Here is a 23,203-nt window from a genome sequence, read left to right as displayed (position 1 = left end):
CACATGTCTGATTTTGCTATATTTGTTATTCGCATGTTCTTTTGATTCTATGTTCCAGTACTAACCCTTGAATTTGGGTGTTTGTGTGTTCGTGATTTGTTCCATCTTGTCCTTTGATCGTGATTGATATACTTAGTTCTTCAAGTTCATGCTCGTGACTGGATCCAGCTCACTGTTGGTCCAGATTTCAAGCGCTTCTTTTCTAAAATCAATCAAGTCATATATGATGTTTGTGATAATATGTGTATTCAACGGAGGTGAATCAATAGAAGTCCATGCCTACTAGAATTAATTATTTGCTTTCAGTCGTTCGAAAAAAACAATTATTTGCTTTCACCTTGGTCATTTTCAGATATGTGGTTTTAGATTTATGGATTTATATTGAAGAAATACATCGAATGTATTTGATCTTAAAAAGTTAATAAAAATGCATATGTTCTTTACTGGGAAGAGCATGGATGAAGAAAAAAACATGATGTAAAGGAAATCGGTAATTATTCTTTGAGAAATGAAAACGAAAAGTTTTTAGGATGAAAGTTTATTTTATCTGTGAGGAAGAAAAACGGGAAGATAAATATAAAGGGTATTTTTGGTCATGGTCAAACATTCCAATTGAAATTCCATCAACCTATTGAAGAATTCCTAAATTCCAACGAATGATGGAATGCTTTCTAATTCCAATTCCATCGCGTACCAACTAAACGCGGTTTTTGATGGAACTCAATTTCCATTAGCCGAAGTTCGACAATCCAAAGAGGCATGAAGCATTTTGAGCCTTAATGAAGGTCAGGTCAGGGTCAAGGATCGCATTTACCCATTGTTATCTTTTTCCTGTTAACTACTACCAATCAAACCATCAAGAATATGACCGAAGACGATAATGCTTGAAAATTGAACCCACAGTTCTAGATTTCATAAAAATAATGTTGATGAAGAGAACGGCGGTGTGATTGGCCGGCACACTTTCTTGGTAGGATAAAGAGAGTGTAGAGTGCGGTGAAGGTGGGCAGGTGTTTGGTTTTTGTAGGGTTTTAGAGAGAACAAAGAGATAACGGCAGGTGCTTGGTTCTTGGTAGGGTTTAATGAGACTGAACTTAACAACAATAGGTAACGGCAGTTAATGTAAACAGAAAAAATAAATAAATAAAATGTATGAAAACAAAATATATGTTTGAACCGCTATAAATACATATGAAAACCTTCCTAATGTGTCAACTTGCGAAGTAACAAATATGGTAGACGCTTTATTCCTCTTTTGTCTTCTCCTAATCCCTCTACTATTCATCTTCTTCAAACCAAAATCCGACGTCCCAGAATCATCACCCAAATCATACCCGTTAATCGGAAGCTACATCTCAATCTACGCAAACCGCCACCGTGTTCCTCAATGGACATCAGATTTCGTCCGCAACTCACCCACCTTAACCTTCTTACTCCGCCTTCCCTTCGGCCAAACCCGTGTCATCACTGGCAACCCTGCAGTCGTCCAACACATCCTCAAAACAAAATTCTCAACCTACGAAAAAGGCCACGCCTTTCGTGCCACCCTTTTCGATTTACTAGGAGACGGGATCTTAAACATCGATGGGAACGAGTGGAAGTTCCAACGACAGCTTTCCAGCCATGAATTTAACACAAAGTCTCTCAGGCATTTCGTGGAACATGTAGTTGACACTGAACTAATGAACGTTTGCTTCCTATATTATCCACTGCTGCTGCTAATAATACTGTTCTTGATCTCCAAGATATTCTTCAATGGTTCGGCTTTGATAATATATGCAAGATCGCGTTTGGGCATGATCCGGCTTACTTGGCACCGTGACTACCGCAAGCGAAATTCGCAGTCGCGTTTGAAGATGCTGTTCGAATCAGCAACGAGAGGTTCAATATGATGAATCCTCTGATATGGAAAATTAAACGGTTTCTAAATATTGGATCGGAAAGACGACTCAAAGAAGCCGTGCCAGAAATCCACCAATTCGCTATCAAAATCCTGAATGAAAAGAAGCAAGAACTCGCCAACAAATCTTCGGTCCAATCTGTTGATTTGTTGTCCCGATTCATAAGCTCTGGTCACTCGGATGAGAAGCTTGTGACGGATATTATGATCAGTTTTATCCTGGCTGGGAGAGATTCGAGCTCTGCGGGGTTAACGTGGTTTTTCTGGTTGCTTTTCAAGAATCCCGCGGTTGAAAGTAAAATTATTGAAGAAATTGATGAGAAATCGGATTCATCAATTTATGATGAGGTTAAGGAGATGGTTTACACTCATGCTGCTCTCTGTGAAAGCATGAGGCTCTACCCACCAATTCCGATGGACTCAAAGACAGCGAGCGATGACAACATTTTGCCGGACGGGACTGTCGTGAAAAAAGGTAAGTAGCTAGTTTGGTAACCCTCAAATGATATGATGTGGTACTAAGGTGTGTCACCTCTGTTCACGCGCATGTTATTCATTAAAGGTTAAAGATTTCATGAAGGTAATATCTTTAATTTGTTTCTTTTTCAAAACATAAATGGCCGGTTTTATATTTCTAAACCTACTAGATTACTTTTTATATAACTTTCAAATATTTAATGATAAAATTACGTGGAAACAAAAACAAGCTCAAATGGCAAACTGTCATGCCTCGGCCAACCTTGTCGGTTCGATTTGTTTCTATAATTTCTGTAAAACACGTTGAACCGGATCATGAACATCCCTATAGAGAATTAAATTCTTTCTTTTCTAAATAGGTATGATGGTGGGTTACCATCCGTATGCAATGGGGAGGGTGGAGAAGTTGTGGGGAAGAGATTGGATGGAGTTCCGACCGGAACGGTGGTTAGAGAAGGATGATAGCACAAATAATGTGAGGTTCGTGGCAAGGGATCCATATACGTATCCGGTGTTTCAGGCAGGTCCGAGGATTTGCATAGGGAAAGATATGGCGTTTCTGCAAATGAAAAGGATAGTGGCTGGTGTTTTACGGCTGTTTAAGGTGGTTCCGGTTATAGATGATGGCGGCGAGCCTGTTTTGGTGGCCGCTTTGACGGCAAAGATGAAAGATGGGTTTCCCGTGAAGATTAAGGTACGGGAATGATGATATGTTACTAAATTATGCATATGATATCTACAAATAGATAACCACGATGTTATTTGTATCCTGTTTTATCATACATGATATAAAAATAACATATTGTGTGATGTAATATTTTAAGCCAATGTTGATGTCTTTAGTTTCAAATGCGTTTTCATGAAAGACTTTTGAGTTTGAACCGATTCCAATAACTAAATTCGACCCGCAATTCACAAAATTGGTCTTAAAATATTTGATTTTGTGACCGATTGACCCACAATTTGAATTCAGCAACGTGTTTGCATGAATATGGATGTGTGCATATGACGGCGTTTATCTAGGTTGGGACCATTTGTTGGTTGCCAACTATCTCAACATCTAGGATTTGCACCGTACCTAACACGAAAGCGCAAGAAAATAACTAATAAGTTCTTTATTGGACTTTGGCTTAGTGGTATTAACTGGTGAGATAAGTTATGATGGTAAAAATTCAGGTTTCATAATAAATAGAAAAATATATGTATGAGCATTTCTAATTCTATCTTTAAATTTAAAATTATAATAAAAAGCATTATATTTTCTTACTCATTTTCAATTAAATAATGACTTTTATATATTTATCATTACCATTTTTTTTCTTTTATTCACAACCACTTTCAAAATATATTAAAAAAATTTATAGTAGATAAACATTAAATTTTCAAATATACAGAAAAATCACTGTATTTCTCTTTCATTCACTCATGATACCCTAAACCACACCATGCATTATAAAATTTTCACTCACATTGTTTGATGAATTGAATGTGTAGGGCCAATATTCTATATTGTTATTAGGATTATGTATGTCCTTATTTTGCTTTTAGTCAATGTATTACGTACTCAGTACGTTTATTTTGTAAGCCTTGAAAAAATGAGGACCTTATAAAAATGACACTTTACTCATTTCTCTACAACACTTAACACACAACACTAATAAAGAACTACTTTCTTATCTTCATCCTTTTTCTCTTCTTTATATTTACAAAATTAAGATCCGAGATCCAAGTGTTGTTGATGAATATTTCCGCTAACTAACAACACGAATTGATCTGAATAAAGTTGTGAGATCTATCTTGAGGACCTACAAATGGTATCAGAGCGGGTTTGTATCAACTGATTCAACTTTGTTCTTGATATTCACGCTCTATTTCCGTGATTACCCAAATCGAGACGTTAATTTCTTGAAGACCCATTTGAAGTTTAGAAAATAAAATTTGAAGATCTTGGAAATAAAGTTGGATATAATTGTGCTAGAAGTTCGTCTTTATAGATTCGGTGTTTCGGGATGGTTCCGCCATACGCTGAAATTCCGGCGAGCCTAGGGTTCTTCTCTAGCAACGATTCTAGAGATTGAAGATGCACATCAAACTCTGACATGGGTGTCAGATATCTCTGTTTATTTAAGGAGATCGGTATTTCGATGAAAAGTGAGCCAGAAACAGAGGTGCGGCGGCGGCTCTGGCAACGGTGTTTGAAGTTGAACTAGTCGGAGCACGGTTTCCCAATGACGGCTGCCGAAAGACGTTATTCTGGCTGAAAATCTCGTCGGTAACCTGTAGAGGTTAGTGCACGGTTGAAATGTGTGGGCCAGTCTATGATGTCTAGGATGCTGGTAGATGACTTTCATGTTGGCGGCTGACCTATGGATGAGTCTGTTTTTTTTTTCTTCCCTGCTATCAATCTACATCTTGTGACTAGTCTGGTATAATTTTCTTTGTGCTTCATGGTAACTTGGGTTATTTACTTGGGCTATTTAATACTGTAGTCTTTAGCTATTGAGATTTGGGCCTGGATTCACACATTTGTTTCTGCTATAATCATATGTTATGCTAAATTACAAATGACGACATCATGAATGATGGATGTTGAGATGATGGATCAACCATATGATTAAATAATTATTAATGATTGCACAAAAATGGTACTAGATCATGCAATCTATGAGGAAACAGATTACTTTTGCAACATTTTATTTTGTTCATCAGTATCGGTTTGGATCGATTATGTGAAGCAGTTTGGGCTTGTGTTTATGAAATACTTTTGGCCGAGTAAGTCAATTATTTTTCGTGTAGACCAAACTGAAGAAAGTCAAATTTGTTTAGGTTTTCGTCATTGTTTAACCGTGTTCAAAGCTTGTTATTTTATATTATTTTCAAGGCGTTCGAGAAGTTGGATCCGTGTGTTGAACTTTGAACAAATTGGATATGGATTTGGAATTAAAGATGAAATAATGAGTTTTATCATTTGATCATTGAATCCGGGAATTAGAAATCAATTTGTGGACATTCGAGCTTTTCTCAACCTATATTTCTTAAGATCCGAGATGGATAAAGAAGAGGGAATTCCTTCATGAATGAACTTGGGGGGTCATACCTTGAGGGGTGAACTAAAACGGAGAGGCTTCGGTTTATCGGTGATTTGTGAAGATGCGAGACACGGTGTGACAAAGTTTTGGTATCACAAGTCAAGGGGGTGATTGTAAGGCAAAAAATGTGACTTAAGATATCAAAAGAACGAAACCCGTTAAATATATTATGGTCAAGTTAATAATTAAAGTGGGCGGGAAATCAGGATACAAGACGAGAGCTTTGGTACACGCGTTTAACTTCAACTGGGAGATCTTCTAGAATATGTGTTTTTAGCTATAAATAGGGAACTTATGTCACACGTTAATGTGTGTTTTGTATGTGTTTTCACCCACAATAGGGGAGCTCACCTTGAGTGGGATTGGTTCGTTTAATATTATAGATCTTTTATCCGATAACGAGATAGTTCGTTTATTATTATATTATCCGTTTATTATTTACTCGATCGTTTGATTTACCGCACCCGTCTCGATCGTTTATCAAGAAAAAAATCCGTTCATTGTGTAGGCCCTCTAGATGGATCTCACAACTTGACTCGGATTAATCCGTGTTGTTGGTTAGTGGAAATCACCGACAACACTCGGATCTCGGATCTTAGTTTTGTTTATGTAAAAGAGAGAAAAGAGAGAAGTAGATGAGAGAAACTTTATTTCCAAAATGTGTTACTCTTGAGTTGTGAAAAGTTGTTGAGATAAATGGGTTAAGTAGCCCTTTTATAGGGTCCCCATTTATCCAAAGTTTACATTTTAACTTACAAAATAAACATACCAAGTACGCACTACACCGACTAAAAGCAAACTAACATGATATACACAATCCTAAAAATAATATATAATATTGGCCCTACACATTGTCGGATCCGATTTCAGGACCTACATTTTGTCTACACTTTCTGAGATCACACACGTTTGCTTGTTTTGTTTTTGTTAGATCATGGCCGGTTTAGTGGAGTAGAGTTAGAAGTAGTGGGTAGTTACTTTATATGGCTATATATACTAGCCTACGTATATTGTTTTGAGATTATGAATGAAAATCTAAGTTTCTCTAAATTTCTAGTCTGGCTTCCCGTCTAATTAATTTCCTTGGTCAACGATTAAATCGTTGGAACCACATCAGAACATTATCATTTGCAAAGAACTTGAAATAAAACTTTATAAACCGGTTGTTAAAATAATACAAGAAATGAGTTAAGTACATGTAGCCAATATATAAATAATCAAATGGGCAAAATCACGTAAAATGGCAAACAAATTATCTGTTTGAAAAAAAAAATAGAGTTTTTTAACTTGTAAAGTTGTTAATCGGGATCATTGATCAACCAAAGTAGAAAGAGTGAATGGTGGCGGTAGAGCACCATAAACATGGCGACCGGCTACCTTCTTGGAACCGACACAAGGGTTGCCACCATTTCCTGTGTTACCGCATCCGCTTCCCGGAGCTCGAACAGCTCTGTAGAGATGATAACAATAGATTTCCTCTCTTCATCCAGGTTTCTTCAAAGTCATGACCATCAAGAAGTCTGCAGGCTCTGTTCTGGTCGAAATTTAAGAATATGAGTAAGAACAACGCGATAAATGCTAACCTTTTTGTTTCTGTTCTCATGTTTGGTGCTGCTTAAAATGCAAAAAGCCAAAAGTTTGAGTAAATATTGTGATGAAGGGAAAAAGTGTAAAACCGTTAGGGTTTGATGAAATATTTGAATGAAGTAGAGCAGGTTATTTATAGGTAAAGTAAGACACCATATGGTTTGACTTTGACTTTGAATATTTCTAGTCTTCAATTAGAGATCGGAAATTGAATAGGTCATGCATATTGGTAAAATTTATTATCATCAAAGATAAATGTGCTGCAACATGTACATTTAGTTGAAAATCATAAGCTTTTTGTTTTTACCGGTTCGAAATTTGTCTGGTTGATGCTAATCTTAACGTTTGCTTAGTCGTTGTGATCTTGGGATTGCCTTTTTGATACTATTCCTCGCATAGTTTTAGAATGCGTGATAATATAAGTTTCTTTTGAGTCGCAGGAATTTAAAACTGTTATAAAACTTTTATTACCAGATAATATGTTAATTCATATTGAAATACGGTAATAAGTATATATCCAAAAATTTTGTAGCAAGTAATTCAAATGTCGAAGTTCTTATCCGTTTGTGGTTGTTGAGTCATTCAAATACAGCAGGTCAGTCAAGAGACTAATCTTAAAAGTCTTTTGAGTCTTGTGGTTTAACGAGTCTAGAGTAGTTGGATTAGAATTTTAATAAAAGTCTGTTTAGTTTATTGTTAGTTTTTTCTTCCATGATTCGGTTTAGGTCGGCTTGGACTAAACTAGGCCAAAATTTTGGTTTTCAAAACCAACCAATTTTGTTAAATTTAACTAATAAAATCGTTTCAAGTATACACAAGTAACCTGAAAAGTATATTCATCCTCATACTGGAAAAGTTCTAATTCGGGATCATCATTATTTAATTACTAGTAAGTTGTTTACGTGTTGCAGCGGGATTTTATGCGTTCAAGATGATTTTCTTATCTTTTTATATAAACGGGAACGACATCCCGGTAAATTTTATATACTTAATAAGCAAATCCAACAAAAAGAATACTAGACATTAACACTTCTTAGACCAATTCCAATAGTCCAATAGTTGCTAGCTCTCCAACACCGTCTAGCATGAATACCAGCGCTACGCAACGAGATAATTGTTGTTGCATCGAATCCAACCTGTGAAAGCTACTATTATTGTTGTGCATAATAAAATTATGTTATTAAGGTATAGAAGGGTGCCGCACGATTGATGACTTAAAAATGGGTGACTTGACCAAAATAATAAAACTTATATAAGATTAAAATTTTTTTAAAGATAAGATGAAGCAAAAATTCGTTAACCTCTAATGTAATATACAATATTTTACTAATTTCGTGAAAATAGCGTTAAAAGTGGTGGTATATTAATCATGTATCATGTGGTGGCGTTGATAGCCGAAAGACAAGGGTGCATGTACCAATCGGCTGGTGTCCTGACGATTAAGTAACTAGTACAAAAAATAAGACCTAATATGACGTGTACCATCTTAAAAACCACCATAGTATTTGATCATTGACCGTCTTTTATGACTTAATAAGACGGTTTGAGATTTTTAATTAGGCACCATATAAATGTCATAATAAAGCCTATTAAGGCGAATTATTGTGCGGTCTAATAAGACATTATTCTACTATTTTAATATATATTTCGCCCACATCATCACCATTTAATCCTTCAATCCATGAGTATCAAAATTATATGAACATAAATTAAGAAAATATAACAAAAACGGTTTTATAAATAGCTTAAATAACTAAAGCATCCTTATTGACCCATTGGTCTACTACATCAACTTTAACATATAAAACTATCTAAACATTCACTTTAACCCAAATGATCAAACAAAAACAACCATATAAAGACTTCCTTTGACTTCATGCAACTCCTTTGTCCACCACAATAACCACAAGCTCTCGGCATCTAGAATCCTTTTGCCATTAGTCAATATTCAATACACATAGATAGTTTGTCTATTAGCTATCATTAAAAAATAAAATAAAATAAGATTTACCTTTGAAATCATGGAGGAAATTTAAATGCATATAAATTATCCATCAACTTCTACAACTTTCTCCCTTTCTACATTATTGAAAAATAAAAAATAATAAGTTAAATTTTGAATACAATAAATAAATGAAAAAAAAAGCAGAAACTTACCTAAATGAAGATTGAATTTTTTCTTTGATTGTAGACCGAACAACTTTCAAGTATAAAACAAATTATTACTTTCTTTAATACTTACAATTATGTTTGATCTTCATAAGGTTAAGATAATTCAAAATATTCAGCAGCTGCATATAATTATTTCTCATATCCTGTAACAAAAGTAATCAACTATGCATATAATAAGATGATAATTTTGTAAATAAAAAGAGCATGAAATTGCCTTAAAATAATAAGCTTTGCTTAATTGTTATCTCATCGAAGTTGGCGGGTTCGCGAGGGACTGCCAACTTAGCAGAGGAGATAAGTGTTTCCATTTCCTTAAACAATACAAGGTACTTGGTTTCAATTTTCAAATCATATACTGATATACACATATTAAAGAAATGTTCAAAAAGACTAAACATCTTATGCTGTCACTACAAGAAAAACGAGTATTAGCGGCGACATTATTAGCGACGGCATCCCGTGATCTGCGTTTTTGTTTTCTAAAACACATCTGGGCCGTTGATAGTTGTTTTGACCCAATGGCTAGGGTTTTTTCGCGAACACTGTCGTCGCTAATAAGGTCTTGGCACAAACCCGGGAAATATATTATCTCTTCCCTCTCTTTTCTGCTCGCTAATAAGGCCTCCAAACACTCGCTGGCAGTTCCCTCTTGTCTCCATCATAGTCGCTGGCCACCACTGCAGTATGTTTTATATCATTTTATCTTCATCTTTTCTCACGTACTTTCTCTCACTTTGGTGTTTGTTTTGTGATCGGGGTCCTGCTCCTCCGACGCCGGCCACCACTCCGGCCACCACCATGCTGGCCACCACTCCTGCTCACTTTGCCTCCGACGCCGGCCACCACTCCGTCCACCACTCCTGCTCACTTTGCCTCTGATGCCGGCCACCACTCCGACGCTACCACCATGCCGACCACCACTCCTGCTCACTTTGGTGGTAAAATATTCTTTGTTTATTTAAAATTTTAGGAATATTGCTGGTATACTTGCCGATCTGTTGAAACAATGGTATTAATTAGGACTAATTTGTGTGTTTAAACAATGGTGTTAATTAGGACTAGTATGTGGTGTTAATTAGGACTGATTTGTGTGTTTAAACAATGGTGTCGATCTGTGGTGTTAATTAGGACTGATCTATGGTGTTAATTAGGACTGATTTGTGTGTTTAAACAATGGTGGTTTGTGTGTTAGCTCGTATAATAAACTATCCCGATCTCGAGCCTTATAATTCATATTGAAAAGAAGGAATATTTGAAACAAGTCAAACATGTTAAAATCATCCAAAGTTTACCTGTTATTTTATTATTCAAATATTACTAGTATAATGAAATTATAAAAAAAAATAAAAGATTAAACCGACCCGTTTAGACGGTACTAAAAAGGTAAAAATGACTCGTTTGAACCTTGCCAAAATCCACTTGAGTACAAAGGTAGTAAAGGGGGAAAACTATGTTTCAAAACATACCACTATACAAGACTATTAAGTCCACCATGTAAATTAGAACTTATCAAAGAACCATGAGAATCTCATGCTAGAGAGAATAACGGGCCAAATCTGTCACCATTGTTTAAATATAATATTATGAAATTGAAATTATTTTTATCTTTGTTTACATTTTTTCCACTCATTTTAATCATCACGAACTTAGAATACCCGCCTAAAATTTGGTTTTCTTTGAGTTTCTCACATTTTCGGCAAAATCTATTATTTATTTATTTGGTTTTCTTTGTTACACATTTCTCACGAAAAATTTAAATAAAAATGTGCAACTGTCTTTTTGTTGGAATTGTGTTGGAATATTTGCCAAGCATTTATGACACAATTCCTTTTTGTCACTATCTTGTAACAATTTTGTAGCAAATTTAGGTTTTACTTTTCTAGTAGGAATTTCGTTGAAAATGCGTAGGAAATAGCGCTTGTAGGAAATGTGTTGAAATTTTCGTAGGAAACAGGCTCATAACCATCTCTAAGTCCATATTTTATTTCCAAGCCTACACCTAACTAATTATTATTCAATGGAATTAAATAATAACACACAATTTATTAGATAACGGTCTTTTATTATTTATTCAAAAAAATAGGATGTTACATTTGGTTTATAGATTGATCAATGGCTTTTTGCTAGCACACAAGTTTCACAATTTATTTGATTATTTGAAGAAAAAAGCTTTGGAAATAAAATGTGTAAATAATCGGATGATAGATCCTTCTCATTCCATCACCTTTACCTCCATACACAACCTCAAAAACACACACAAACACTCCTTCTTCAATCCGAACCCACCGAGCTAAAGAAGCATAGATTTCGTGTTCTATCATCATCATCAAACAAGAATAACGTCTACATCCACGTGTTGGTCCAGATCCGAACAAAACAGGGACCCGAAAGGTATGTTTTTGATATAAAGGTTAGGTTAGACATCGGTTTGCTTAAGATTTGATATGAAGGCAAATCGGACCTTATAGTGCTAGAAAAACATAAAATTTATAGTAAACAAGTTGTTTAGGATGAGTCGGGACGAACTAATGACGTTCGGGCCCTGTTAAAGCGAGAAGGTGAAGTGGTTATGACCCAGGACTCGTTGTAATAGTAAAGCGGGCCTTTAAGAGACGAAAGGAAACGAAAATAGCTGAAAGGCATGAAAAACAAGTTTTAAATTGAAATCGGAAACTCTACTCGACTGGAAACGAATCGAATCGGAAATTTGACTCGACTAGAAATGAATTGAATCGAATCAAGAAAACTCGAATCGATCGTGACTCGACTTGACTCAATCAAAACTCTACTCTATTAGAATGTACTCCATTCAGCTTGTCTGGACTTGACTCAAAATCATGAAAAGGTCATTTTATGATGAAATTTTAGTAAAGGCTTATTAACGAAAATAAAATTTTTCCAAGCTGACTTAGCAGCTCTGTTGGGTTGGATTTTTGATAAGGAAGATTGGAATCTTCTCAACCTCCTCAGAAAACGGCTAAGTATGGAATACGAGCAAGCCCAGACGATCGAGCATGGTTTTTACTAATTCTAGCAAGGTTCTGAACCTTAAATGGTTGATTCTTCTAAGTGTTGAAGGCTTCGAGAAAGATACACTTCAACGAGCAAGAGTATTCTTCTATCGAGCATGGATTCTTCTAAGTGTCACGTGAATCTAAGCAAAGACTTCGAGCACAGTTCAGTTACCGAGCAAGATTTACATCCGAGCATGCTAAAGATTGCTGAATAAGAAAAGCTGAAGACATCAAGAAGAATGAGCTTGCTCGATGGACTTATTCGAGCAAAGTTTGGACAAGTCAAGAGGAATGAAGCTTACTCGAAGGGAATATGTATTCTTCGAAAGAGAATATATTCTAAGTAAAGTCTGCTCGAAGACACTCATCGAGCACACCTAGTATAGGAAGTTTGCTCGAGCAAGGTATGTACCTTGCTCGAGGACTGAAACACTTGTATTAGATTTATCTTTCATTATGTAATGACTAGGACTTATAGAAGGAAAGTCAGAGTCTACTTTCACACAACATAATCCAACTCAAGGAACAGATTACCAGGCATTATTCTCAATGTTCACTGAGTCTTACCATGCCTTTGTGGCCAAGAATCTGATAAAAACAAGCATCGTGCAAGAAGACTTAGAACAGATAGATGCTGATGATTTAGAAGATATGGACATCAAATGGCAAGCGGCTATGTTGGTAGTAAGAAGCAAAAGGTTGTATAACAGAACTGGCAGAACCAGTTTCAATGGACCAAATGAAAGGATTGGATTTGACAAATCCAAAGCCATCTGTTATAACTGTCAACAACCGGGACACTTTGCAAGGGAATGCAACATGCCAAGGCAGTCTGGGAATCAAGTTAACCAGAATCAGTTCTATCAGAATCAGAACCAAAACTTTCAGCAGCAAAGGAATCAAATGTCCAACCAAAATTCCTATCAAAATCAGAATAGAACCCAGCAACAAACATTTCAACCTCAGAGAAATAATCAGATGCAGGTTCACACAAATCAAAACAGACCATCTCAAAATAGTGCGAACCAGCAAAGGGATCAAGGGAATGTAGCTGTTGCAAGGGTGGCTCAGGATGGAGAGTTTGACTGGAGTAATCATGCTGCTGAGATGGAAAGGGGAAATGTTGCATTCATGGCCAAAATAAATGACAAGGCTGAATCTTCCAACACTCAGGTAAATTCTGACACTTCTATTTCTGATCTTCTTGCTAAAATTGATGAATTAAATCAGGAGATTGGAAAATAGAAAACTGAATGTGGAAGGAAGGATGTCTTTCTGAATGTGTATGCGGATAGTGAAGCTACATATGAAAGTCAAATCAAGGGATTGGAGGATGATTGTATGGTATCATATCAAGTTCAATCCAGAATGAGAGTTGAGATAGAAGGACTAAGGAAGATGTTTGCTGATGAAAAACTCAAGAATGCAGAATTATTGATTGAAATGGAGTTTTTGAAAAATCTTGTCTCTACAGGAAACATTATTGGTCATGTTGACAAAATGACAGAAGAAGAGAAATACAAGAAGGTACCACCACCTTTTTGTGACAGTTATCCTTTGAAAGTTGATAAAGAGAGCAGAAATGAGTATCTCAAACAGTTCAAAAATGTGTTTGATGATAAGCCCGAATTTATCAAGCAGTATGATAATGTGACTGTAGATCAGAATGGAGAATTTGTGATGAAACAGCCTGATAAGTCAGAAACTGTGATTGGTGAAAAGCTTCCAGGAGAGAAAAAGAAGTGGAGTGAATACTCCAATGAAGAAAGCAATTGTAGCTGTGGAAGCTCTAAGTCATCAAAGAGGAAGAAGAAGAAAAGAACAAATAAGAAGAAAAGTGACAAAATTCCTCTTCTTCCACCATGACAGCACATGTAAGAAAGCACCATGAAAGAATGAGAAGAGAGCATGTTCCATTTGATATATGTGCTAGACCACAGCTAGTAATCAAGAAGAGAACAGACCCACAGACAGTCATAAAGAAGAAAACTGAACAACCAATGAAATCTTCTTATGATCAGAGTCATCCACCAATCTACCCAGTCTTTTCTAATCATGAATTGTTTGATGTTGGTGATGTGTATTATGCTCCAAAAAGAAGAAATTCAAAAGAAGAAGAGGGAAGTTCTTCAAGATTGCCATCCAAGCTGAAGAAAATCGTTTTTGTCAAAGAAAAATATCCACAAGCACTGGATCTCAGCAAGCCAATCAAGATGGATTTTTCCAACACTTTGAATCCAAAGACATCTTTAGGATTTGACTTCCCTAAACCAAGTGACAAGATCAAGGACAAGAAAATCCTTGAAGACTTGGGAAGCTTTGCTAAAGTATTCTGCACGAAATGTGATGCATATGGGCATCATACTGACTCTTGCTGGGTTCTTGAGGATATTTTTGAAATTCCAGATGTGGTTTGTGGCTATGACATGAAAAGCTACAAAGAAATGTATGAGAGATACTTGAATGGAAATAAAAACCCATCTGAAGACAAGAACCATCAGCCTATGTTGAATCAAAGGCTCAAAATAATTTTGAAAATCAAAGAAGATGACCAAGTCCTGACAACAACAGACAAGAACAAAAGGTCACCAAATGAAGTAAAAGCAAAGAGGAGACCAGGTGTTCTAAATGGTGATGAGAAGTTTCTATTGAAACAAGAATTTGAACCAAGAGGATTCAAGTGGAAGGCAAAGAAGGAAGTAGAAGAAGGGAAGGATAAGGTGATTGAGGAAGTTGATGATTGCACTAAAGAGTCTGCAGTGCACATTGGATCAGCATATGACACTGATGAAGATTGTGAGGTCGTATATGAAGATCCACCACTAGTTCCAATGCAAACTTCTGATGCATCCTCCACTATCTCTGAACTACAAACTGATGAAATTTGTAACTCAGAATCAAACTGATTCCTTTTGTGTGTGTGCAGGAACAGTCCATGAGTAGCAATGATTTATGGTATATGGACAGTGGATGTTCAAGGCACATGACATGTGACAAGTCTGCATTGATTAATTATGTGAAGAAATATGAGGGACCAGTTGCATTTGGGAGTGATGAAAATGGAGGAAAAATTGTTGGAAAGGGAACACTCACAAATGGCAAAGTATCATTTGAGAATGTTCTACATGTTGAAGGCCTAAAGTATAATTTGCTGAGCATTTCTCAAGTGTGTGACAAGGGATACAAGGTTGTCTTCAATGATGAACATTGCCTGATTTTGAAGCCAGAGTTTGTGATTCCAACTGAAATGATTATGATGATGGCTCCAAGAAATGGCAACCTCTATGAACTGAGAATGAATACTGCAATCTCAAGAGGTGGTTCATGCTTTGTATCAAAGGCAATTGAGAATGAAACTGTGCTATGGCATAGGAAGATGTGTCATGTAAATTTGAAGAATATGAACAAACTAGTGAAAGGTAAACATGTTGTTGGCCTTCCCACAAGAGAGTTCAAGCTAGAAGAAAAGTGCACATCTTGCCTAAAAGGAAAACAACACAAATCCTCTCACAAGAGCAAACTGATAAACACAATAGATGAGGTCTTGGAATTACTTCACATGGACTTGTTTGGTCCAGTGAGTGTTCCAAGTGTTGGGAAGAAGAGATACTGCTTTGTGATAACTGATGATTGTTCAAGATTCACTTGGGTATATTGCATGGGCACCAAGGATGAAACTCCAAATTTGATCAAATCCTGTGTACTCAAGATGGAAAATCAACTTGACAGGAAAGTGAAGGTAATTAGAAGTGACAATGGGTCAAAATTCAAGAATGACATTATAAGTGAATTCTGCACTTCTAAGGGTATTTTCCAGCAGTATAGTGCTTCTAGAACTCCTGAAAAAAATGGTGTTGCAGAAAGGAGAAATAGAACTTTAATTGAAGCTGCAAGGACCATGATTGCTGATGCCAACCTTCCTGTTACCTTTTGGGCAGAAGCAATAAACACTGCATGTTATGTGCAGAACAGGGTTCTACTCAACAAGGCTCAAAACAAGACTCCATATGAAATTCTCTACCAGAGAAAGCCTTATGTGAAGTTCTTGAAGCCTTTTGGATGTAAATGCTCACTCTTGAACACAAATGACTACTTGAACAAATTCTAGTCTAAATCTCTGTAATGTTTCTTTGTGGGCTATTCATCTCATTCAAAAGCTTATAGAGTTTATGTGAAAGAGCACATGGTGGTTATTGAATCATCTGACATCATCTTCAATGAAAACCAGTTCAACAATACTGATGGTCCAAAATGGCTGTTTGATCTTGAGAAAATGATCAAATCATTTAAAATCTATAGTGAAGACATGGATGATAGTATGTACAGAACCAGCTTTAAAGAAAAAGAAAAAGCAAAACAAGTTGATCTGGACAAACTATGGTCATCAGTTGCTCATGAAGCAAATGGTTTTGACTTTGGTAGAAATATCCAAGAGGAAGATGATGTAGAGAGAGTTGGACAAGAGGCTGCAGTTGAAATCTCAAATGAAGGTCCAAGTGTTATTGAAAGTGAGCCCATCCAAAGTCAACAACCCTCTCAGACTGAAGAAATGTCTCTGTTGCAGAACCTATTTGACTCATTGCAGCTAGGAGGAAATGATGCATCTACATCAGGACTCAATCATGTTCAAAACTCCACTGAGAATCAAGTCAGATCAGAAGATGAATCTGCTGAGATGAATATGACAAATCTAGAAGCAGAAGTGTTTGTACCACCAGTTGTTCAAACTACCTATGTTGAAAGAAATCATCCTGCAGAGAACATAATTGGAGATTTAAATGAAAGAGTTACTAGAAGTGCATCTGAAAGAGAAAATATCTGCCTGTATGCATGTTTTCTATCCCAAGTTGAACCAAAGAATATCAATCAAGCTTTAAAGGACAACAGCTAGGTGAAAGCTATGCAGGAGGAATTAGCTCAGTTCAGAGACTTACATGTGTGGAACTTGGTGGACAAGCCCAGAGGCAAGTATGCAATTGGTACAAAATGGGTTTTTAGAAACAAGAAAGATGAAAGGGGGATAGTGATTAAGAACAAAGCTAGATTGGTGGCTCTAGGGTGTCTACAAGAAGAAGGAGTAGATTTTGAAGAAGTATTTGCTCATGTTGCAAGACTAGAGGCTATCAGGATTTTTCTAGCATATGCAGCATCAATGAACATTAAAGTCTATTAGCTTGATGTAAAATCTGCATTTCTGAATGGAAATATTGATGAAGAAGTTTGTGTCACTCAACCTCTTGGATTTGAAGATCCAATTCATCCAAACAAAGTCTACAAGCTCAGCAAGGCACTTTATGGACTACATCAGGCACCAAGAGCCTGGTATGATGAGCTTTCTAATAATCTGTTAGAACATGGTTTCTGTAGAGGGGCCATTGACAAGACTTTGTTTTACAAAAGAAAGAAAAAAGATTTTGCTACTGCTGCAAGTGTATATGGATGACATCATTTTTGGTTCAACAAATGAATAAATGTGCAAAGAATTTGAGCAAGTGACGAAGTCCAAATACCAAATGAGCTCAATTGGAGAAATGAATTTCTTCCTTGGACTGCAAGTGCAACAGAAGACAGATGGAATTTTCTTCAATCAATCAAAATATGTGCAAGAGATTCTCACCAAATTCAAGTGCCAAGACTTCAAGACAGTGTCAACACCAATGGACACACATGAGAAAATGGTACCTGATGAAAAGGGGGAGCCAGTGGATCAGCATGAATATAGGGCCAAGATAGGATCATTGATGTATCTCACAGCATTTAGGCCAGATATTATGTTTGCTGTGTGTGTTTGTGCAAGATTTCAAGCAAACCCCAAGGTGTCACATATGCTAGCAGTGAAAAGAATATTCAGATACTTGAAAGGAAAACCAGACTTGGGAATTTGGTATCCAAAAAACTCTTCCTTTGATTTGATGGCTTATACTGACAGTGACTATGATGGTTGCAACATGAGTCGAAAATCAACTTCAGGAGGATGTCAGTTTCTTGGGAACAGACTCGTGTCATGGCAATGCAAGAAACAAACCACAGTGTGAATCTCTACTGCTGAAGCGGAGTACATTGCTGCATCTGCTTGCTGTGCACAGGTTCTGTGGATTCAAAACCAACTGCTGGATTATGGTCTGAATTTTTTACTCACACCTATTTTAATTGATAATACTGCTGTCACCCCCCGACTAGCACAATGCGGAAGCATAAAACGGGAATGTAACAGACACCTCTGGTATCAACACATTGTTTATAAAGAAACATTACAAACTAATTTACAATATATTACATTTCTTTGTTCTATCATTGTTTACAGTCTAGGTGATACAAACAAAACTAGTTCGTTAACTATACGTTCTTACTACTAACACCCTTGCCTCTATTCACATAGCATCAACACACACCTTGGGCAAGTGACAGATCACCAAATCATTCCGATTTAGGTATACCTGAAAAGCAGTTTAAAACGGGTCAACTACTAGAGTTGGTGAGTTTCACGAGTTTCAAGAAAACAGCAATGAGTATTCACAAGTTAACACTTGTAATCATGAAATAAGTATGTATGTATGTAAATGATGTAATTATGCTAAGCTACAGTGAAGCCTTGACTGTATGTGCTGCGTGCATCCATTTCCCATGCTCAATCAACCACTGTGGCCCCTTTTCGCCCACAATATGCCCCAAGTAACTATGTCTAACACTACATAGCGTGTTGTATAATTATGGTCATGTGCAAACGGGGTAAAGTCTCAGCAATACATGCCCGCTCCGTTTGGGTTTGTCAAACCAATAATACTATTCACAAGCCATCGGCTCGAAGTTAATCACTGTGATCGTGGGGACTTTCGTGTGTTAGCACTTAGATAATTCACATCAATACATGTTTCAGGTATGTATATATAATCAAACATGCTTTTCACCCCATAAGTTCGTAAAATAGTTTAGAAGTGGGGTCATGAAACTCACGGTTTAGTAGATAATCAGTACTGTATCAGCTCGTGGTTTGTTTGGTCCGCTATCAGTAGTTCCTATAATCAATATTATAATAATATTAATATTTTAATATTATTATAATCTCAATACTAAACTGGACTGTATAACTAATCTGGGTGTAGCTGGAACGCCCAGAAAGTGGCAATAGGCTTAGGTTGTGATGTTGTTAAATGTCTAATACTTAAAACTGAACTTGGCTCAGATTCCCGCTTTCCCAGCTGGGCCAAGTTGTTCGTTTACGCGTTCAGAAAACAGTTATGGGAAAATAAGCTTGGGTAAATTTATTGGTTAATAAAATTATTAAGTAATAAAGAAGGATCACATACTGGGGTCCCGGATTAGCCACGGGACCCGTTTCCGTTTATTCAGTTTGATTTGAGAAGAAACGCGCGCAATCCACCCGGATTGTCCAGGTTTCTCATAGAAAAGTTCGTTTTCACTTAATTAGTTCAAAAATATGATTTTTGATCACTCTTGGTATTTTGATATTCCCGCAGATTCGTTAATTGCGAACTTGGTGGTTTTTATAAAAACTGAATTTGCTTAATATTCAAATTAGCATAATTAATTAACCGTTAATCATTAAATTATGAAAATTTAACCAGTTATCAATTAAAATATGTAGATTTTTATAAAAATATTTCTGGAATTATTTACTGATTTATTAATTTATAAAAATTCATTTTATCAGCTATATTTCGCCTGAAAATCGTCCGTTTACCCCAAACAATTTCCAAAAATTCCACAAAATTTCCTAAATACTCAAATCATGTCCCAAAATAACTTGTAACAATTTCAGAATGTAAAAAGCTCGTGCGATATTCTTTTCGACCCAAATTCGACTATAAAAATTCACACGAACGCATATACACAAAACACCTTTAAACTTCTCCAAATGATCCAAAATTCATATGTGATCAAAATACATAAAATCTGAGTTCCCAGAAAAATTTCATAATTTTTGAAGTATTTTAGCTATTTTTCCCAAATAAACATCCCAATTCGGTAATAAATTCGCCAAATATTCTCGGATGGTCGAAAAATTACCAAATTTGAACAGGGACTCAATGATATGGTCCCTGATGTCCCTGAAAATTTTCATGACCTAAAAATATGCACATCACAACCATAACCTAAAAAGCCCGTAAGCGAGTATTTCGGCATTACCTTAGCGGGTTTGGCTCGTTTCCGACTTTCTAATAAAGTTTTCAGGTTCTTGTGCTTCTACGAAAGCTAGATACAAGTCCTATATCACAAACCAAGCAGGTTTCATCAATAGAACAGCCCTTTAACTTAGGGTTTCGGCTAGTGCACAAAAATGAACTTTTGAACCATAAAAACGCCGTTTCAACCCTTTAATCCGTGTTTATGGCCAAAAAAGATCATGATTCTGATTTGAAACTAGGTTTAACATCAAAGTATGTTTTTGAATGATTTTTGAGAGTTTTACATGGTTAACCATGAATTTTAACAATCAAGACATGTTTATATGTTGTTAAACGAGTTTAAACGAATCAAAAATCGATTAATCATAAGGTTTTTACCTAGTTTCTTGCTGGTTTTGGCTGTAGAAGAAAAGTTCCAGAAGTTTTGTTTGAAAATATGTGTAAAAATATCTCAAATCTAGTTTATATGTGAAAGGAAAAAAAAAGGGGTGTTGTGGCGGCTGCGGCCGGAAGCCCATGGGCCCATTTTGGGCCCATTTTGGCCCAAATTTCTGATTTCTCAAGCCCAAATACGAAAAGCCCAGTCCAAATTTAGTTCGGGTTCGGTTTTTGGTGCGAAAAAACCTATCGGGTGCGTTAAACAGCGCGAAAACGAGTGTTTTTCGGCTAGTTTTGTGTAAAATTATAAAAACATATTATATGTTTGTAAAAATCAAAAATATTTTCACAGATCGTTTAAAACATTTCAAATAAGTGTTTGGTAAGTCTTTTTCGGCTTAAGGGATGATACAATGCTTGGTTTGTAACTATCTTTCGCGTTTAAATCTATAGCGGGTAGTTAAACGAGCATGTTTTCGTTTAACTTGTTTTTTATCAAACTAAGGCCATATTTCTAATGTTTTAGCTTGTATTGAACGTATTTCACTTATAGATGCCCCCCCCCCGAGATATCTGGGTCATAACCCGACCCGTTCGGTTAATCGTTCGTTTGTTACGCAAAAGGCGTTTATTTGCTTAATCTGTAAATACGTACTGAGGTGTACCTTGTTTTGGCTCAAATGTCACAACTGCTGCTTTGTTCATAGTTAAGAATCCAGTCCAACATTCTAAGACTAAGCACATTGAAATTAGACATCATTTCATTAGGGATTGTCAGGAAAAAGGGCTTATAGAAATGAAAAGGGTAGACACGTCTGATAATTTGGCTGATTTGTTCACCAAACCTTTAGATAAGACCAGGTTTCACTTTCTGTTAAAATGCCTAGGAATGATAAATGCTGACGAGGTTTAATTTAGGATGTGTGCTTAAGTGAGGTGCTTACTGATGATCTATGTTACTCACTTTGAATGTTTGCATGATAATATTGTTATGCTTAAATGATTACTCAAATTGCATGAATCATGTTTGTGACTGTTCTTGTGTGGAATTTCTGTTAATCTTGAGAATTACAGATGTTAGTACTTTGATCTGTGCTTGCATGATGAATTTTTATGATTCTAAGTACTTCGAGCATGAATATGTTCTTGATGATGTGCTTATTGCTCTTCGAGCACAAGCATAGGTTTTAGTGAGACTATTCTAAGTCACTCGAGCACAGATGTCATTGCTCATCTGCTCGAGCATGTTTCGAGCATGCTTATGTGAAAGATGGGTGTTTAATGCTCTTCTGGCACAAACAATCCATACTTGGAAGTTCAGGATAAACTTATTCCTTGTAACTTACTGCTCGAGCACAAAGTTAAGTCTCTCGAGCACAATCATTAAACTGATTTCTAAAGTTGCTCGATAGATTTTCGAGCATGCTCGATGAAGTTCTGAGCATGCTCGACAGACTTAAGTGATGCTTTGTTGTTTTATGTGCTATCTGAAAGTCTGTGTCTTGATTCTATGAAATTGTGTGCTTCATTACAAATGCTTAAATGACAACACCATTTTTAAAATCACTGTTCTTCAACTGAATTTTCAAAAGGAAAATGGTTTTTAAATGGTAAAGAGTTTTCAGCAACACGGTTTTGGTGATCATACATGAGAGATGATAACATTATCCACGTTCCAAATCAGAAGTGAAAAGTGTTTTCAAGTGGAGATTGAATCCAACTAAAATGGGAAATGATAGTATATTGTCCAATCTCCTAACTCATGGATTATAGGCTTAAAAGATTTCTGTTCAGTAAACTGACAATTTGTGTAACTTCTTCTCATGAGTGCAGTGATCAATGTGATACAAATACTATAATCATGCTAAGTTTGATGTGGTGATTCATTTGAAAACTAAGGTATGTTTCCTTGCACATCTCTCCGAATGATAGGTAGAAAGGCAATTATCCAATCATACACGAGCCTGTTGATGTTCTGGTCTACCAAAAACAGTTTATCAAATTATGAGCAGCTACTAAATAGCTATATATATATATATGTATATTTATATTTGAAAGTTCATAAACAGAAAATGAAGCAAATGAAAAAGAGTGAAAAAGAAAATAAAATATGCTTCAAAATCATTAATGATAAATAAATATATCATGACCTTAAGGGGCACAATCAGAACTACAAGAGTCGGGCATTCAAATAAGTCCTAAACACTCTGAATGAAAGGCATGTAAGTCCGGATGGCTTGTAAGTCCAACGTTCAACCTGATGGTTTGATATCTAAGTATCTTATTACTAAATAAACTGCTCGGACAAATAAAATTTATTTTTGACCAATGCATCAGGGGGTTGAAGTCAATTCGGGGTGATTCGGAGAAAGCTAAATAAGCTTTGAGAAGAGATAAGGAACAACTAAAGTCTAAAGTGTGACCATTCTAACTCAAGAA

The 23,203-nt window shown here is 36.1% G+C and overlaps 1 pseudogene; it reads left to right on the top strand.

Annotated features, from left to right (window-relative positions):
* Positions 1-1,232: 1,232 nt before the first annotated feature.
* Positions 1,233-3,083, top strand: LOC143532575 (cytochrome P450 94A1-like; annotated as a pseudogene).
* The last annotated feature ends 20,120 nt before the right edge of the window (positions 3,084-23,203 follow it).

This window comes from Bidens hawaiensis, unplaced genomic scaffold (genome assembly GCF_021521415.1).
Source record: "Bidens hawaiensis isolate Kalapana, Puna unplaced genomic scaffold, B.hawaiensis_p1.1 tig00009479_1, whole genome shotgun sequence".
NCBI classification, from domain to species: Eukaryota; Viridiplantae; Streptophyta; class Magnoliopsida; order Asterales; family Asteraceae; genus Bidens; species Bidens hawaiensis.
The sequence above is the reverse complement of the archived record's forward strand: the minus strand, read 5'-3'. Positions and strand labels throughout refer to the sequence as shown.